This window comes from Salmo salar, chromosome 10 (assembly GCF_965601325.2).
Source record: "Salmo salar chromosome 10, fSalSal1, whole genome shotgun sequence".
NCBI classification, from domain to species: domain Eukaryota; kingdom Metazoa; phylum Chordata; class Actinopteri; order Salmoniformes; family Salmonidae; genus Salmo; species Salmo salar.
Window position 1 is genome coordinate 47,786,713 of NC_138300.1, and position 17,301 is coordinate 47,804,013.

At 36.8% G+C, this 17,301-nt stretch overlaps 1 protein-coding gene across 1 annotated transcript in view; it reads right to left on the reverse strand.

Annotated features, from left to right (window-relative positions):
* The window catches only part of LOC106560497 (low-density lipoprotein receptor-related protein 8), a 618,846-nt gene that overhangs the window by 415,811 nt on the left and 185,734 nt on the right, over positions 1-17,301 (reverse strand). The window lies entirely within an intron of this gene.

The window sequence follows — 17,301 nt, forward strand, 5'->3', positions numbered from 1 at the left end:
TTACTGAGTGTAAGAGACTTACTGAGTGTAAGAAACTTACTAAGTGTAAGAGAGTTACTGAGTGTAAGAGACTTACTGAGTGTAAGAAACTTACTAAGTGTAAGAGACTTACTGAGTGTAAGAGACTTACTGAGTGTAAGAGACTTACTGAGTGTATGAAACGTACTGAGTGAAAGAAACTTACTGAGTGTAAGAGACTTACTGCGTGTGTGAAACTTACTGAGTGTAAGAGACTTACTGAGTGTAAGAAACTTACTGAGTGTAAGAGACTTACTGAGTGTGTGAAACTTACTGAGTGTAAGAGACTTACTGAGTGTAAGAAACTTACTGAGTGTAAGAAACTTACTGAGTGTAAGAGAGTGTACGAAACTTACTGAGTGTGTGAAACTTACTGAATGTAAGAAACTTACTAAGTGTAAGAGAGTGTACGAAACTTACCGAGTGTGTGAAACTTACTGAGTGTAAGAAACTTACTAAGTGTAAGAGAGTGTACGAAACTTACCGAGTGTATGAAACGTACTGAGTGTAAGAAACTTACTGAGAGTAATAAACTTACTGAGTGTATGAGAGTGTATGAAACTTACTGAGTGTAAGATACTTACTGAGAGTAAGAAACTTACTGAGTGTAAGAAACTTACTAAGTGTAAGAGAGTGTATGAAACATACTGAGTGTGTGAAACTTACTGAGTGTAAGAGACTTACTAAGTGTAAGAGACTTACTGAGAGTAAGAGACTTACTGAGTGTGTGAAACTTACTGAGTGTATGCAACTTACTGAGTGTAAGAAACTTACTGAGTGTAAGAAACTTACTGAGTGTAAGAAACTTAATGAGTGTATGAAACTTACTGAGTGTAAGAAACTTACTGAGAGTAATAAACTTACTGAGTGTATGAGAGTGTTTGAAACTTACTGAGTGTAAGATACTTACTGAGAGTAAGAAACTTACTGAGTGTAAGAGACTTACTGAGTGTAAGAAACTTACTAAGTGTAAGAGAGTGTTTGAAACTTACTGAGTGTAAGATACTTACTGAGAGTAAGAAACTTACTGAGTGTAAGAGACTTACTGAGTGTAAGAAACTTACTAAGTGTAAGAGAGTGTATGAAACTTACTGAGTGTAAGAGACTTACTGAGTGTAAGAGACTTACTGAGTGTAAGAAACGTACTAAGTGTAAGAAACTTACTGAGTGTAAGAGACTTACTGAGTGTAAGAGACTTACTGAGTGTGTGAAACTTACTGAGTGTATGCAACTTACTGAATGTAAGAAACTTACTGAGTGTAAGAAACTTACTGAGTGTAAGAAACTTACTGAGTGTATGAAACTTACTGAGTGTAAGAGACTTACTGAGTGTAAGAGACTTACTGAGTGTAAGAAACTTACTAAGTGTAAGAGAGTTACTGAGTGTAAGAGACTTACTGAGTGTAAGAAACTTACTGAGTGTGTGAAACTTACTGAGTGTATGCAACTTACTGAGTGTAAGAAACTTACTGAGTTTAAGAAACTTACTGAGTGTAAGAAACTTACTGAGTGTATGAAACTTACTGAGTGAATGAAACTTACTGAGTGTAAGAGACTTACTGAGTGTAAGAGACTTACTGAGTGTAAGAAACTTACTAAGTGTAAGAGAGTTACTGAGTGTAAGAGACTTACTGAGTGTAAGAAACTTACTAAGTGTAAGAGACTTACTGAGTGTAAGAGACTTACTGAGTGTAAGAGACTTACTGAGTGTAAGAAACTTACTGAGTGTAAGAAACTTACTGAGTGTAAGAGACTTACTGAGTGTAAGAGACTTACTGAGTGTAAGAGACTTACTGAATGTATGAAACGTACTGAGTGAAAGAAACTTACTGAGAGTAAGAGACTTACTGCGTGTGTGAAACTTACTGAGTGTAAGAGACTTACTGAGTGTAAGAAACTTACTGAGTGTAAGAGACTTACTGAGTGTGTGAAACTTACTGAGTGTAAGAGACTTACTGAGTGTAAGAAACTTACTGAGTGTAAGAAACTTACTGAGTGTAAGAGAGTGTACGAAACTTACTGAGTGTGTGAAACTTACTGAATGTAAGAAACTTACTAAGTGTAAGAGAGTGTACGAAACTTACCGAGTGTGTGAAACTTACTGAGTGTAAGAAACTTACTAAGTGTAAGAGAGTGTACGAAACTTACCGAGTGTATGAAACGTACTGAGTGTAAGAAACTTACTGAGAGTAATAAACTTACTGAGTGTATGAGAGTGTATGAAACTTACTGAGTGTAAGATACTTACTGAGAGTAAGAAACTTACTGAGTGTAAGAAACTTACTAAGTGTAAGAGAGTGTATGAAACATACTGAGTGTGTGAAACTTACTGAGTGTAAGAAACTTACTGAGTGTGTGAAACTTACTGAGTGTATGCAACTTACTGAGTGTAAGAAACTTACTGAGTGTAAAAACTTACTGAGTGTAAGAAACTTACTGAGTGTATGAAACTTACTGAGTGTATGAAACTTACTGAGTGTAAGAGACTTACTGAGTGTAAGAGACTTACTGAGTGTAAGAAACTTACTAAGTGTAAGAGAGTTACTGAGTGTAAGAGACTTACTGAGTGTAAGAAACTTACTAAGTGTAAGAGACTTACTGAGTGTAAGAGACTTACTGAGTGTAAGAAACTTCCTGAGTGTAAGAAACTTACTGAGTGTAAGAGACTTACTGAGTGTAAGAGACTTACTGAGTGTATGAAACGTACTGAGTGAAAGAAACTTACTGAGTGTAAGAGACTTACTGCGTGTGTGAAACTTACTGAGTGTAAGAGACTTACTGAGTGTAAGAAACTTACTGAGTGTAAGAGACTTACTGAGTGTGTGAAACTTACTGAGTGTAAGAGACTTACTGAGTGTAAGAAACTTACTGAGTGTAAGAAACTTACTGAGTGTAAGAGAGTGTACGAAACTTACTGAGTGTGTGAAACTTACTGAATGTAAGAAACTTACTAAGTGTAAGAGAGTGTACGAAACATACTGAGTGTGTGAAACTTACTGAGTGTAAGAGACTTACTAAGTGTAAGAGACTTACTGAGAGTAAGAGACTTACTGAGTGTGTGAAACTTACTGAGTGTATGCAACTTACTGAGTGTAAGAAACTTACTGAGTGTAAGAAACTTACTGAGTGTAAGAAACTTAATGAGTGTATGAAACTTACTGAGTGTAAGAAACTTACTGAGAGTAATAAACTTACTGAGTGTATGAGAGTGTTTGAAACTTACTGAGTGTAAGATACTTACTGAGAGTAAGAAACTTACTGAGTGTAAGAGACTTACTGAGTGTAAGAAACTTACTAAGTGTAAGAGAGTGTATGAAACTTACTGAGTGTAAGAGACTTACTGAGTGTAAGAGACTTACTGAGTGTAAGAAACGTACTAAGTGTAAGAAACTTACTGAGTGTAAGAGACTTACTGAGTGTAAGAGACTTACTGAGTGTGTGAAACTTACTGAGTGTATGCAACTTAATGAATGTAAGAAACTTACTGAGTGTAAGAAACTTACTGAGTGTAAGAAACTTACTGAGTGTATGAAACTTACTGAGTGTATGAAACTTACTGAGTGTAAGAGACTTACTGAGTGTAAGAGACTTACTGAGTGTAAGAAACTTACTAAGTGTAAGAGAGTTACTGAGTGTAAGAGACTTACTGAGTGCAAGAAACTTACTAAGTGTAAGAGACTTACTGAGTGTAAGAGACTTACTGAGTGTAAGAGACTTACTGAGTGTAAGAAACTTACTGAGTGTAAGAAACTTACTGAGTGTAAGAGACTTACTGAGTGTAAGAGACTTACTGAGTGTAAGAGACTTACTGAGTGTAAGAGACTTACTAAGTGTAAGAGACTTACTGAGAGTAAGAGACTTACTGAGTGTGTGAAACTTACTGAGTGTATGCAACTTACTGAGTGCAAGAGACTTACTGAGTGTGTGAAACTTACTGAGTGTAAGAGACTTACTGAGTGTAAGAAACTTACTGAGTGTGTGAAACTTACTGAGTGTATGCAACTTACTGAGTGTAAGAAACTTACTGAGTGTAAAAACTTACTGAGTGTAAGAAACTTACTGAGTGTATGAAACTTACTGAGTGTATGAAACTTACTGAGTATAAGAGACTTACTGAGTGTAAGAGACTTACTGAGTGTAAGAAACTTACTAAGTGTAAGAGAGTTACTGAGTGTAAGAGACTTACTGAGTGTAAGAAACTTACTAAGTGTAAGAGACTTACTGAGTGTAAGAGACTTACTGAGTGTAAGAGACTTACTGAGTGTAAGAAACTTACTGAGTGTAAGAAACTTACTGAGTGTAAGAGACTTACTGAGTGTAAGAGACTTACTGAGTGTAAGAGACTTACTGAGTGTATGAAACGTACTGAGTGAAAGAAACTTACTGAGTGTAAGAGACTTACTGCGTGTGTGAAACTTACTGAGTGTAAGAGACTTACTGAGTGTGTGAAACTTACTGAGTGTAAGAGACTTACTGAGTGTAAGAAACTTACTGAGTGTAAGAGAGTGTACGAAACTTACTGAGTGTGTGAAACTTACTGAATGTAAGAAACTTACTAAGTGTAAGAGAGTGTACGAAACTTACAGAGTGTGTGAAACTTACTGAGTGTAAGAAACTTACTAAGTGTAAGAGAGTGTACGAAACTTACCGAGTGTATGAAACGTACTGAGTGTAAGAAACTTACTGAGAGTAATAAACTTACTGAGTGTATGAGAGTGTATGAAACTTACTGAGTGTAAGATACTTACTGAGAGTAAGAAACTTACTGAGTGTAAGAAACTTACTAAGTGTAAGAGAGTGTATGAAACATACTGAGTGTGTGAAACTTACTGAGTGTAAGAAACTTACTGAGTGTGTGAAACTTACTGAGTGTATGCAACTTACTGAGTGTAAGAAACTTACTGAGTGTAAAAACTTACTGAGTGTAAGAAACTTACTGAGTGTATGAAACTTACTGAGTGTATGAAACTTACTGAGTGTAAGAGACTTACTGAGTGTAAGAGACTTACTGAGTGTAAGAAACTTACTAAGTGTAAGAGAGTTACTGAGTGTAAGAGACTTACTGAGTGTAAGAAACTTACTAAGTGTAAGAGACTTACTGAGTGTAAGAGACTTACTGAGTGTAAGAGACTTACTGAGTGTATGAAACGTACTGAGTGAAAGAAACTTACTGAGTGTAAGAGACTTACTGCGTGTGTGAAACTTACTGAGTGTAAGAGACTTACTGAGTGTAAGAAACTTACTGAGTGTAAGAGACTTACTGAGTGTGTGAAACTTACTGAGTGTAAGAGACTTACTGAGTGTAAGAAACTTACTGAGTGTAAGAAACTTACTGAGTGTAAGAGAGTGTACGAAACTTACTGAGTGTGTGAAACTTACTGAATGTAAGAAACTTACTAAGTGTAAGAGAGTGTACGAAACTTACCGAGTGTGTGAAACTTACTGAGTGTAAGAAACTTACTAAGTGTAAGAGAGTGTACGAAACTTACCGAGTGTATGAAACGTACTGAGTGTAAGAAACTTACTGAGAGTAATAAACTTACTGAGTGTATGAGAGTGTATGAAACTTACTGAGTGTAAGATACTTACTGAGAGTAAGAAACTTACTGAGTGTAAGAAACTTACTAAGTGTAAGAGAGTGTATGAAACATACTGAGTGTGTGAAACTTACTGAGTGTAAGAGACTTACTAAGTGTAAGAGACTTACTGAGAGTAAGAGACTTACTGAGTGTGTGAAACTTACTGAGTGTATGCAACTTACTGAGTGTAAGAAACTTACTGAGTGTAAGAAACTTACTGAGTGTAAGAAACTTAATGAGTGTATGAAACTTACTGAGTGTAAGAAACTTACTGAGAGTAATAAACTTACTGAGTGTATGAGAGTGTTTGAAACTTACTGAGTGTAAGATACTTACTGAGAGTAAGAAACTTACTGAGTGTAAGAGACTTACTGAGTGTAAGAAACTTACTAAGTGTAAGAGAGTGTTTGAAACTTACTGAGTGTAAGATACTTACTGAGAGTAAGAAACTTACTGAGTGTAAGAGACTTACTGAGTGTAAGAAACTTACTAAGTGTAAGAGAGTGTATGAAACTTACTGAGTGTAAGAGACTTACTGAGTGTAAGAGACTTACTGAGTGTAAGAAACGTACTAAGTGTAAGAAACTTACTGAGTGTAAGAGACTTACTGAGTGTAAGAGACTTACTGAGTGTGTGAAACTTACTGAGTGTATGCAACTTACTGAATGTAAGAAACTTACTGAGTGTAAGAAACTTACTGAGTGTAAGAAACTTACTGAGTGTATGAAACTTACTGAGTGTAAGAGACTTACTGAGTGTAAGAGACTTACTGAGTGTAAGAAACTTACTAAGTGTAAGAGAGTTACTGAGTGTAAGAGACTTACTGAGTGCAAGAAACTTACTAAGTGTAAGAGTCTTACTGAGTGTAAGAGACTTACTGAGTGTAAGAGACTTACTGAGTGTAAGAAACTTACTGAGTGTAAGAAACTTACTGAGTGTAAGAGACTTACTGAGTGTAAGAGACTTACTGAGTGTAAGAGACTTACTAAGTGTAAGAGACTTACTGAGAGTAAGAGACTTACTGAGTGTGTGAAACTTACTGAGTGTATGCAACTTACTGAGTGCAAGAGACTTACTGAGTGTGTGAAACTTATTGAGTGTAAGAGACTTACTGAGTGTAAGAAACTTACTGAGTGTGTGAAACTTACTGAGTGTATGCAACTTACTGAGTGTAAGAAACTTACTGAGTGTAAAAACTTACTGAGTGTAAGAAACTTACTGAGTGTATGAAACTTACTGAGTGTATGAAACTTACTGAGTGTAAGAGACTTACTGAGTGTAAGAGACTTACTGAGTGTAAGAAACTTACTAAGTGTAAGAGAGTTACTGAGTGTAAGAGACTTACTGAGTGTAAGAAACTTACTAAGTGTAAGAGACTTACTGAGTGTAAGAGACTTACTGAGTGTAAGAGACTTACTGAGTGTAAGAAACTTACTGAGTGTAAGAAACTTACTGAGTGTAAGAGACTTACTGAGTGTAAGAGACTTACTGAGTGTAAGAGACTTACTGAGTGTATGAAACGTACTGAGTGAAAGAAACTTACTGAGTGTAAGAGACTTACTGCGTGTGTGAAACTTACTGAGTGTAAGATACTTACTGAGAGTAAGAAACTTACTGAGTGTAAGAGACTTACTGAGTGTAAGAAACTTACTAAGTGTAAGAGAGTGTATGAAACTTACTGAGTGTAAGAGACTTACTGAGTGTAAGAGACTTACTGAGTGTAAGAAACGTACTAAGTGTAAGAAACTTACTGAGTGTAAGAGACTTACTGAGTGTAAGAGACTTACTGAGTGTGTGAAACTTACTGAGTGTATGCAACTTACTGAATGTAAGAAACTTACTGAGTGTAAGAAACTTACTGAGTGTAAGAAACTTACTGAGTGTATGAAACTTACTGAGTGTAAGAGACTTACTGAGTGTAAGAGACTTACTGAGTGTAAGAAACTTACTAAGTGTAAGAGAGTTACTGAGTGTAAGAGACTTACTGAGTGCAAGAAACTTACTAAGTGTAAGAGTCTTACTGAGTGTAAGAGACTTACTGAGTGTAAGAGACTTACTGAGTGTAAGAAACTTACTGAGTGTAAGAAACTTACTGAGTGTAAGAGACTTACTGAGTGTAAGAGACTTACTGAGTGTAAGAGACTTACTAAGTGTAAGAGACTTACTGAGAGTAAGAGACTTACTGAGTGTGTGAAACTTACTGAGTGTATGCAACTTACTGAGTGCAAGAGACTTACTGAGTGTGTGAAACTTATTGAGTGTAAGAGACTTACTGAGTGTAAGAAACTTACTGAGTGTGTGAAACTTACTGAGTGTATGCAACTTACTGAGTGTAAGAAACTTACTGAGTGTAAAAACTTACTGAGTGTAAGAAACTTACTGAGTGTATGAAACTTACTGAGTGTATGAAACTTACTGAGTGTAAGAGACTTACTGAGTGTAAGAGACTTACTGAGTGTAAGAAACTTACTAAGTGTAAGAGAGTTACTGAGTGTAAGAGACTTACTGAGTGTAAGAAACTTACTAAGTGTAAGAGACTTACTGAGTGTAAGAGACTTACTGAGTGTAAGAGACTTACTGAGTGTATGAAACTTACTGAGTGTATGAAACTTACTGAGTGTAAGAGACTTACTGAGTGTAAGAGACTTACTGAGTGTAAGAAACTTACTAAGTGTAAGAGAGTTACTGAGTGTAAGAGACTTACTGAGTGTAAGAGACTTACTGAGTGTAAGAAACTTACTAAGTGTAAGAGAGTTACTGAGTGTAAGAGACTTACTGAGTGTAAGAAACTTACTAAGTGTAAGAGACTTACTGAGTGTAAGAGACTTACTGAGTGTAAGAGACTTACTGAGTGTAAGAAACTTACTGAGTGTAAGAAACTTACTGAGTGTAAGAGACTTACTGAGTGTAAGAGACTTACTGAGTGTAAGAGACTTACTGAGTGTATGAAACGTACTGAGTGAAAGAAACTTACTGAGTGTAAGAGACTTACTGCGTGTGTGAAACTTACTGAGTGTAAGAGACTTACTGAGTGTAAGAAACTTACTGAGTGTAAGAGACTTACTGAGTGTGTGAAACTTACTGAGTGTAAGAGACTTACTGAGTGTAAGAAACTTACTGAGTGTAAGAAACTTACTGAGTGTAAGAGAGTGTACGAAACTTACTGAGTGTGTGAAACTTACTGAATGTAAGAAACTTACTAAGTGTAAGAGAGTGTACGAAACTTACCGAGTGTGTGAAACTTACTGAGTGTAAGAAACTTACTAAGTGTAAGAGAGTGTATGAAACTTACTGAGTGTAAGAGACTTACTGAGTGTATGAAACGTACTGATTGTAAGAAACTTACTAAGTGTAAGAGAGTGTAAGAAACTTACTGAGTGTATGAAACGTACTGAGTGTATGAAACATACTGAGTGTGTGAAACTTAATGGGTGTATGAAACGTACTGAGTGTATGAAATGTATTGAGTGTAAGAAACTTACTGAGTGTAAGAAACTTACTGAGTGTAAGAGACTAACTGAGTGTGTGAAACTTACTGAGTGTAAGAAACTTACTAAGTGTAAGAGAGTGTATGAAACTTACTGAGTGTAAGAGACTTACTGAGTGTAAGAGACTTACTGAGTGTAAGAAACGTACTAAGTGTAAGAAACTTACTGAGTGTAAGAGACTTACTGAGTGTAAGAGACTTACTGAGTGTGTGAAACTTACTGAGTGTATGCAACTTAATGAATGTAAGAAACTTACTGAGTGTAAGAAACTTACTGAGTGTAAGAAACTTACTGAGTGTATGAAACTTACTGAGTGTATGAAACTTACTGAGTGTAAGAGACTTACTGAGTGTAAGAGACTTACTGAGTGTAAGAAACTTACTAAGTGTAAGAGAGTTACTGAGTGTAAGAGACTTACTGAGTGCAAGAAACTTACTAAGTGTAAGAGACTTACTGAGTGTAAGAGACTTACTGAGTGTAAGAGACTTACTGAGTGTAAGAAACTTACTGAGTGTAAGAAACTTACTGAGTGTAAGAGACTTACTGAGTGTAAGAGACTTACTGAGTGTAAGAGACTTACTAAGTGTAAGAGACTTACTGAGAGTAAGAGACTTACTGAGTGTGTGAAACTTACTGAGTGTATGCAACTTACTGAGTGCAAGAGACTTACTGAGTGTGTGAAACTTACTGAGTGTAAGAGACTTACTGAGTGTAAGAAACTTACTGAGTGTGTGAAACTTACTGAGTGTATGCAACTTACTGAGTGTAAGAAACTTACTGAGTGTAAAAACTTACTGAGTGTAAGAAACTTACTGAGTGTATGAAACTTACTGAGTGTATGAAACTTACTGAGTATAAGAGACTTACTGAGTGTAAGAGACTTACTGAGTGTAAGAAACTTACTAAGTGTAAGAGAGTTACTGAGTGTAAGAGACTTACTGAGTGTAAGAAACTTACTAAGTGTAAGAGACTTACTGAGTGTAAGAGACTTACTGAGTGTAAGAGACTTACTGAGTGTAAGAAACTTACTGAGTGTAAGAAACTTACTGAGTGTAAGAGACTTACTGAGTGTAAGAGACTTACTGAGTGTAAGAGACTTACTGAGTGTATGAAACGTACTGAGTGAAAGAAACTTACTGAGTGTAAGAGACTTACTGCGTGTGTGAAACTTACTGAGTGTAAGAGACTTACTGAGTGTGTGAAACTTACTGAGTGTAAGAGACTTACTGAGTGTAAGAAACTTACTGAGTGTAAGAAACTTACTGAGTGTAAGAGAGTGTACGAAACTTACTGAGTGTGTGAAACTTACTGAATGTAAGAAACTTACTAAGTGTAAGAGAGTGTACGAAACTTACAGAGTGTGTGAAACTTACTGAGTGTAAGAAACTTACTAAGTGTAAGAGAGTGTACGAAACTTACCGAGTGTATGAAACGTACTGAGTGTAAGAAACTTACTGAGAGTAATAAACTTACTGAGTGTATGAGAGTGTATGAAACTTACTGAGTGTAAGATACTTACTGAGAGTAAGAAACTTACTGAGTGTAAGAAACTTACTAAGTGTAAGAGAGTGTATGAAACATACTGAGTGTGTGAAACTTACTGAGTGTAAGAAACTTACTGAGTGTGTGAAACTTACTGAGTGTATGCAACTTACTGAGTGTAAGAAACTTACTGAGTGTAAAAACTTACTGAGTGTAAGAAACTTACTGAGTGTATGAAACTTACTGAGTGTATGAAACTTACTGAGTGTAAGAGACTTACTGAGTGTAAGAGACTTACTGAGTGTAAGAAACTTACTAAGTGTAAGAGAGTTACTGAGTGTAAGAGACTTACTGAGTGTAAGAAACTTACTAAGTGTAAGAGACTTACTGAGTGTAAGAGACTTACTGAGTGTAAGAGACTTACTGAGTGTAAGAAACTTCCTGAGTGTAAGAAACTTACTGAGTGTAAGAGACTTACTGAGTGTAAGAGACTTACTGAGTGTATGAAACGTACTGAGTGAAAGAAACTTACTGAGTGTAAGAGACTTACTGCGTGTGTGAAACTTACTGAGTGTAAGAGACTTACTGAGTGTAAGAAACTTACTGAGTGTAAGAGACTTACTGAGTGTGTGAAACTTACTGAGTTTAAGAGACTTACTGAGTGTAAGAAACTTACTGAGTGTAAGAAACTTACTGAGTGTAAGAGAGTGTACGAAACTTACTGAGTGTGTGAAACTTACTGAATGTAAGAAACTTACTAAGTGTAAGAGAGTGTACGAAACTTACCGAGTGTGTGAAACTTACTGAGTGTAAGAAACTTACTAAGTGTAAGAGAGTGTACGAAACTTACCGAGTGTATGAAACGTACTGAGTGTAAGAAACTTACTGAGAGTAATAAACTTACTGAGTGTATGAGAGTGTATGAAACTTACTGAGTGTAAGATACTTACTGAGAGTAAGAAACTTACTGAGTGTAAGAAACTTACTAAGTGTAAGAGAGTGTATGAAACATACTGAGTGTGTGAAACTTACTGAGTGTAAGAGACTTACTAAGTGTAAGAGACTTACTGAGAGTAAGAGACTTACTGAGTGTGTGAAACTTACTGAGTGTATGCAACTTACTGAGTGTAAGAAACTTACTGAGTGTAAGAAACTTACTGAGTGTAAGAAACTTAATGAGTGTATGAAACTTACTGAGTGTAAGAAACTTACTGAGAGTAATAAACTTACTGAGTGTATGAGAGTGTTTGAAACTTACTGAGTGTAAGATACTTACTGAGAGTAAGAAACTTACTGAGTGTAAGAGACTTACTGAGTGTAAGAAACTTACTAAGTGTAAGAGAGTGTTTGAAACTTACTGAGTGTAAGATACTTACTGAGAGTAAGAAACTTACTGAGTGTAAGAGACTTACTGAGTGTAAGAAACTTACTAAGTGTAAGAGAGTGTATGAAACTTACTGAGTGTAAGAGACTTACTGAGTGTAAGAGACTTACTGAGTGTAAGAAACGTACTAAGTGTAAGAAACTTACTGAGTGTAAGAGACTTACTGAGTGTAAGAGACTTACTGAGTGTGTGAAACTTACTGAGTGTATGCAACTTACTGAATGTAAGAAACTTACTGAGTGTAAGAAACTTACTGAGTGTAAGAAACTTACTGAGTGTATGAAACTTACTGAGTGTAAGAGACTTACTGAGTGTAAGAGACTTACTGAGTGTAAGAAACTTACTAAGTGTAAGAGAGTTACTGAGTGTAAGAGACTTACTGAGTGCAAGAAACTTACTAAGTGTAAGAGACTTACTGAGTGTAAGAGACTTACTGAGTGTAAGAGACTTACTGAGTGTAAGAAACTTACTGAGTGTAAGAAACTTACTGAGTGTAAGAGACTTACTGAGTGTAAGAGACTTACTGAGTGTAAGAGACTTACTAAGTGTAAGAGACTTACTGAGAGTAAGAGACTTACTGAGTGTGTGAAACTTACTGAGTGTATGCAACTTACTGAGTGCAAGAGACTTACTGAGTGTGTGAAACTTACTGAGTGTAAGAGACTTACTGAGTGTAAGAAACTTACTGAGTGTGTGAAACTTACTGAGTGTATGCAACTTACTGAGTGTAAGAAACTTACTGAGTGTAAAAACTTACTGAGTGTAAGAAACTTACTGAGTGTATGAAACTTACTGAGTGTATGAAACTTACTGAGTGTAAGAGACTTACTGAGTGTAAGAGACTTACTGAGTGTAAGAAACTTACTGAGTGTAAGAGAGTTACTGAGTGTAAGAGACTTACTGAGTGTAAGAAACTTACTAAGTGTAAGAGACTTACTGAGTGTAAGAGACTTACTGAGTGTAAGAGACTTACTGAGTGTAAGAAACTTACTGAGTGTAAGAAACTTACTGAGTGTAAGAGACTTACTGAGTGTAAGAGACTTACTGAGTGTAAGAGACTTACTGAGTGTATGAAACGTACTGAGTGAAAGAAACTTACTGAGTGTAAGAGACTTACTGCGTGTGTGAAACTTACTGAGTGTAAGAGACTTACTGAGTGTAAGAAACTTACTGAGTGTAAGAGACTTACTGAGTGTGTGAAACTTACTGAGTGTAAGAGACTTACTGAGTGTAAGAAACTTACTGAGTGTAAGAAACTTACTGAGTGTAAGAGAGTGTACGAAACTTACTGAGTGTGTGAAACTTACTGAATGTAAGAAACTTACTAAGTGTAAGAGAGTGTACGAAACTTACCGAGTGTGTGAAACTTACTGAGTGTAAGAAACTTACTAAGTGTAAGAGAGTGTATGAAACTTACTGAGTGTAAGAGACTTACTGAGTGTATGAAACGTACTGATTGTAAGAAACTTACTAAGTGTAAGAGAGTGTAAGAAACTTACTGAGTGTATGAAACGTACTGAGTGTATGAAACATACTGAGTGTGTGAAACTTAATGGGTGTATGAAACGTACTGAGTGTATGAAATGCATTGAGTGTAAGAAACTTACTGAGTGTAAGAAACTTACTGAGTGTAAGAGACTAACTGAGTGTGTGAAACTTACTGAGTGTAAGAGACTTACTGAGTGTGTGAAACTTACTGAGTGTGTGAAACTTACTGAGTGTAAGAGACTTACTGAGTGTAAGAGACTTACCGAGTGTAAGAAACTTACTGAGTGTAAGAAACTTACTGAGTGTAAGAAACTTACTGAGTGTAAGAGACTTACTGAGTGTGTGAAACTTACTGAGTGTAAGAAACTTACTGAGTGTATTAAACTTACTAAGTGTAAGAGAGTGTATGAAAATTACTGAGTGTAAGAGACTTACTAAGTGAAAGAGAGTGTACGAAACTTACTGAGTGTGTGAAACTTACTGAGTTTAAGAAACTTACTGAGTGTACGAAACTTATCGAGTGTATGAAACGTACTGAGTGTATTAAACATACTGTGTGTGTGAAACTTACTGAGTGTACGAAACTTACTGAGTGTACGAAACTTATCGAGTGTATGAAACGTACTGAGTGTAAGAAACTTACTAACCTTTTAGGGCTAGGGGGCAGTATTTACACGGCCGGATAAAAAATGTACCCGATTTAATCTGGTTATTACTACTGCCCAGAAACTAGAATATGCATATAATTATTGGCTTTGGATAGAAAACACCCTAAAGTTTCCAAAACTGTTTGAATGGTGTCTGTGAATATAACAGAACTCATATGGCAGGCAAAAACCTGAGAAGATTCTGTACAGGAAGTGCCCTCTCTGACCATTCCTTGGGCTTCTTGACTCTTTTTATTGAAAACTTAGGAACTTTGCTGTAACGTGACACTTCCTACGGCTCCCATAGGCTCTCAGAACCCGGGAAAAAGCTGAATGATGTCGAGGCAGCCCCTGGCTGAAAAACATTAGCGCCTTTCGTAAGTGGTCCATCAGAGGACAATGAGACTGAGGCGCGTGCACGAGGCGACCCCATGTTTTTATTTTCTCTCTCTTTGAACGAAAACACAGATTCCCGGTCGGAATATTATCGCTTTTTTTATGAGAAAAATGGCATAAAAATTGATTTTAAACAGCGGTTGACATGCTTCGAAGTACGGTAATGGAATATTTAGACATTTTTTGTCACGAAACGCGTCGGGCGCGTCACCCTTCTTTACACTTCGGATAGTGTCTTGAACGCACGAACAAAACAGAGGATATTTGAACATAACTATGGATTATTTTGAACCAAACCAACATTTGTTATTGAAGTAGAAGTCCTGGGAGTGCATTCTGATGAATAACAGCAAAGGTAATAAAAATGTTCTTATAGTAAATCTGACTTTGGTGAGGGCTAAACTTGGTGGGTGTCTAAATAGCTAGCCCTGTGATGCCGGGCTATCTACTTAGAATATTGCAAAATGTGCTTTCACCGAAAAGCTATTTTAAAATCGGACATAGCGAGTGCATAGAGGAGTTCTGTATCTATAATTCTTAAAATAATTGTTATGTTTTTTGTGAACGTTTATCGTCAGTAATTTAGTAAATTCACCGGAAGTTTGCGGGGGGTATGCTAGTTCTGAACGTCACATGCTAATGTAAAAAGTTGGTTTTTGATATAAATATGAACTTGATTGAACAAAACATGCATGTATTGTATAACATAATGTCCTAGGCGTGTCATCTGATGAAGATCATCAAAGGTTAGTGCTGCATTTAGCTGTGGTTTGGGTTTTTGTGACATTATATGCTAGCTTGAAAAATGGGTGTCTGATTATTTCTGGCTGGGTACTCTGCTGACATAATCTAATGTTTTGCTTTCGTTGTAAAGCCTTTTTGAAATGGGACAGTGTGGTTAGATTAACGAGAGTCTTGTCTTTAAATAGCTGTAAAATAGTCATATGTTTGAGAAATTGAAGTAATAGGATTTTTAAGGTATTTGAAAATCGCGCCACAGGATTCAACTGGCTGTTACGTAGGTGGGACGAATTCGTCCCGCCTGCCCTAGAGAGGTTAAGGCACTTCCGGTTAGCACAGGAAGCTAAAAGTAAACACATATCCTCATTGGGGTAGGCTTTTACAGATTCCTGAGTTTAAAGTCTTTACATTAACCTCTCTTGGGTAGGGGGCAGTATTTTGACATCAGGATGAAGAAGGTGCCCAGAGTAAACTGCCTGCTACTCAGTCCCAGAAGCTAAGATATGCATATTATTAGTAGATTTTGATAGAAAACACTCTGACGTTTATAAAACTTCTTTTTTGAAGACAAAGGAATCGTCCTGTTTATCGAACAAAACTAACATTTATTGTTGGAGCTGAGATTCCTCGGAGTGCATTCCGATGAAGATCATCAAAGGTAAGTGAATATTTATAATGTTATTTGTGACTTCTGTTGACTCCAAAATGGCGGGTATCTGTTTTGATGTCTGAGCGCTGTACTCAGATTATTGCAAAGTTTGCTTTCGCCGTAAAGCTTTTTAGAAATCTGACACAGCGGTTGCATTAACCTCTCTAGGGTAGAGGGCAGTATTTTCACATCCGGATAAAAAACATACCCGATTTAATCTGGTTATTACTACTGCCCAGAAACTAGAATATGCATATAATTGTTTGATTTGGATAGAAAACACCCTAAAGTTTCTAAAACTGTTTGAATGGTGTCTGTGAGTATAACAGAACTCATATGGCAGGCAAAAACCTGAGAAGATTCTGTACAGGAAGTGCCCTCTCTGACCATTTCTTGGCCTTCTACACTCTCTTTATTGAAAACAAAGGACCTCTGCTGTAACGTGACACTTTGTAAGGCTCCCATAGGCTCTCAGAAGGCGCCAGAACGTTGAATGATGACTTTACTGTCCCAGGCTGAAAAACAGTAGCGCATTTGGTAAGTGGTCGATCTGAGAACAATGAGACGGGGGCGAGCATGCACGAGACGACTCCATTTTCAACTTTGAGTCTTTGAACGAAAACAGGGTTTCCCGGTCGGAATATTATCGCTTTTTTACGAGAAAAATCGCATAAAAATTGATTTTAAACAGCGTTTGACATGCTTAGAAGTACGGTAATGGAATATTTAGAATTTTTTTATCACGATACACTGTTAGGGTTAATGCCACACGGTCAAGGTTAGGCTTGTACAGATCGGGAGGACCTCAGGAACGTTCCTGAGGTCGAACTGTGCTTCTAACCCTAACGATTCTCCCGAAAGCACCTGAAATTTAGGGCCAGGCTTCATTATGGGCCTACTTTTTTCACGGTCGCTGCGCTCAGACCGAGCGAGCTACGGTCAAGCGGGGGATCTCGTTGAACACGGCACTGCCTAGAGATTATGGTAATGCCATTGCAGGCTCTGTGTGTCTTTAAGCCCCGCACTGTGTCACTTCATCCTTGCTGTGTGTGTGTGTGTGTGTGTGTGTGTGTGTGTGTGTGTGTGTGTGTGTGTGTGTGTGTGTGTGTGTGTGTGTGTGTGTGTGTGTGTGTGTGTGTGTGTGTGTGTGTGAGTTTTTTCTTTGACATCTGTTGGGAGAAATGACTGATTTACAGTTCATGAGGATGGCCGAATCACACATATGAAGTTTTGAAAAGATCTGACCTTTTTAACCCTTTGAAACAGCCCTATGACCCCAATTTAAGGCACTTCCGGTTGACACAGGAAGCTGAAAGTCAACACATATCCTCCTTGGGGTAGGCTCTTACAGAATATGGAGTTTTAAGTCTTTACGTTAAGAAATGACTTATTTACAGAGGGTTGAATGAGTGTGTGTTATTTCAGAAAA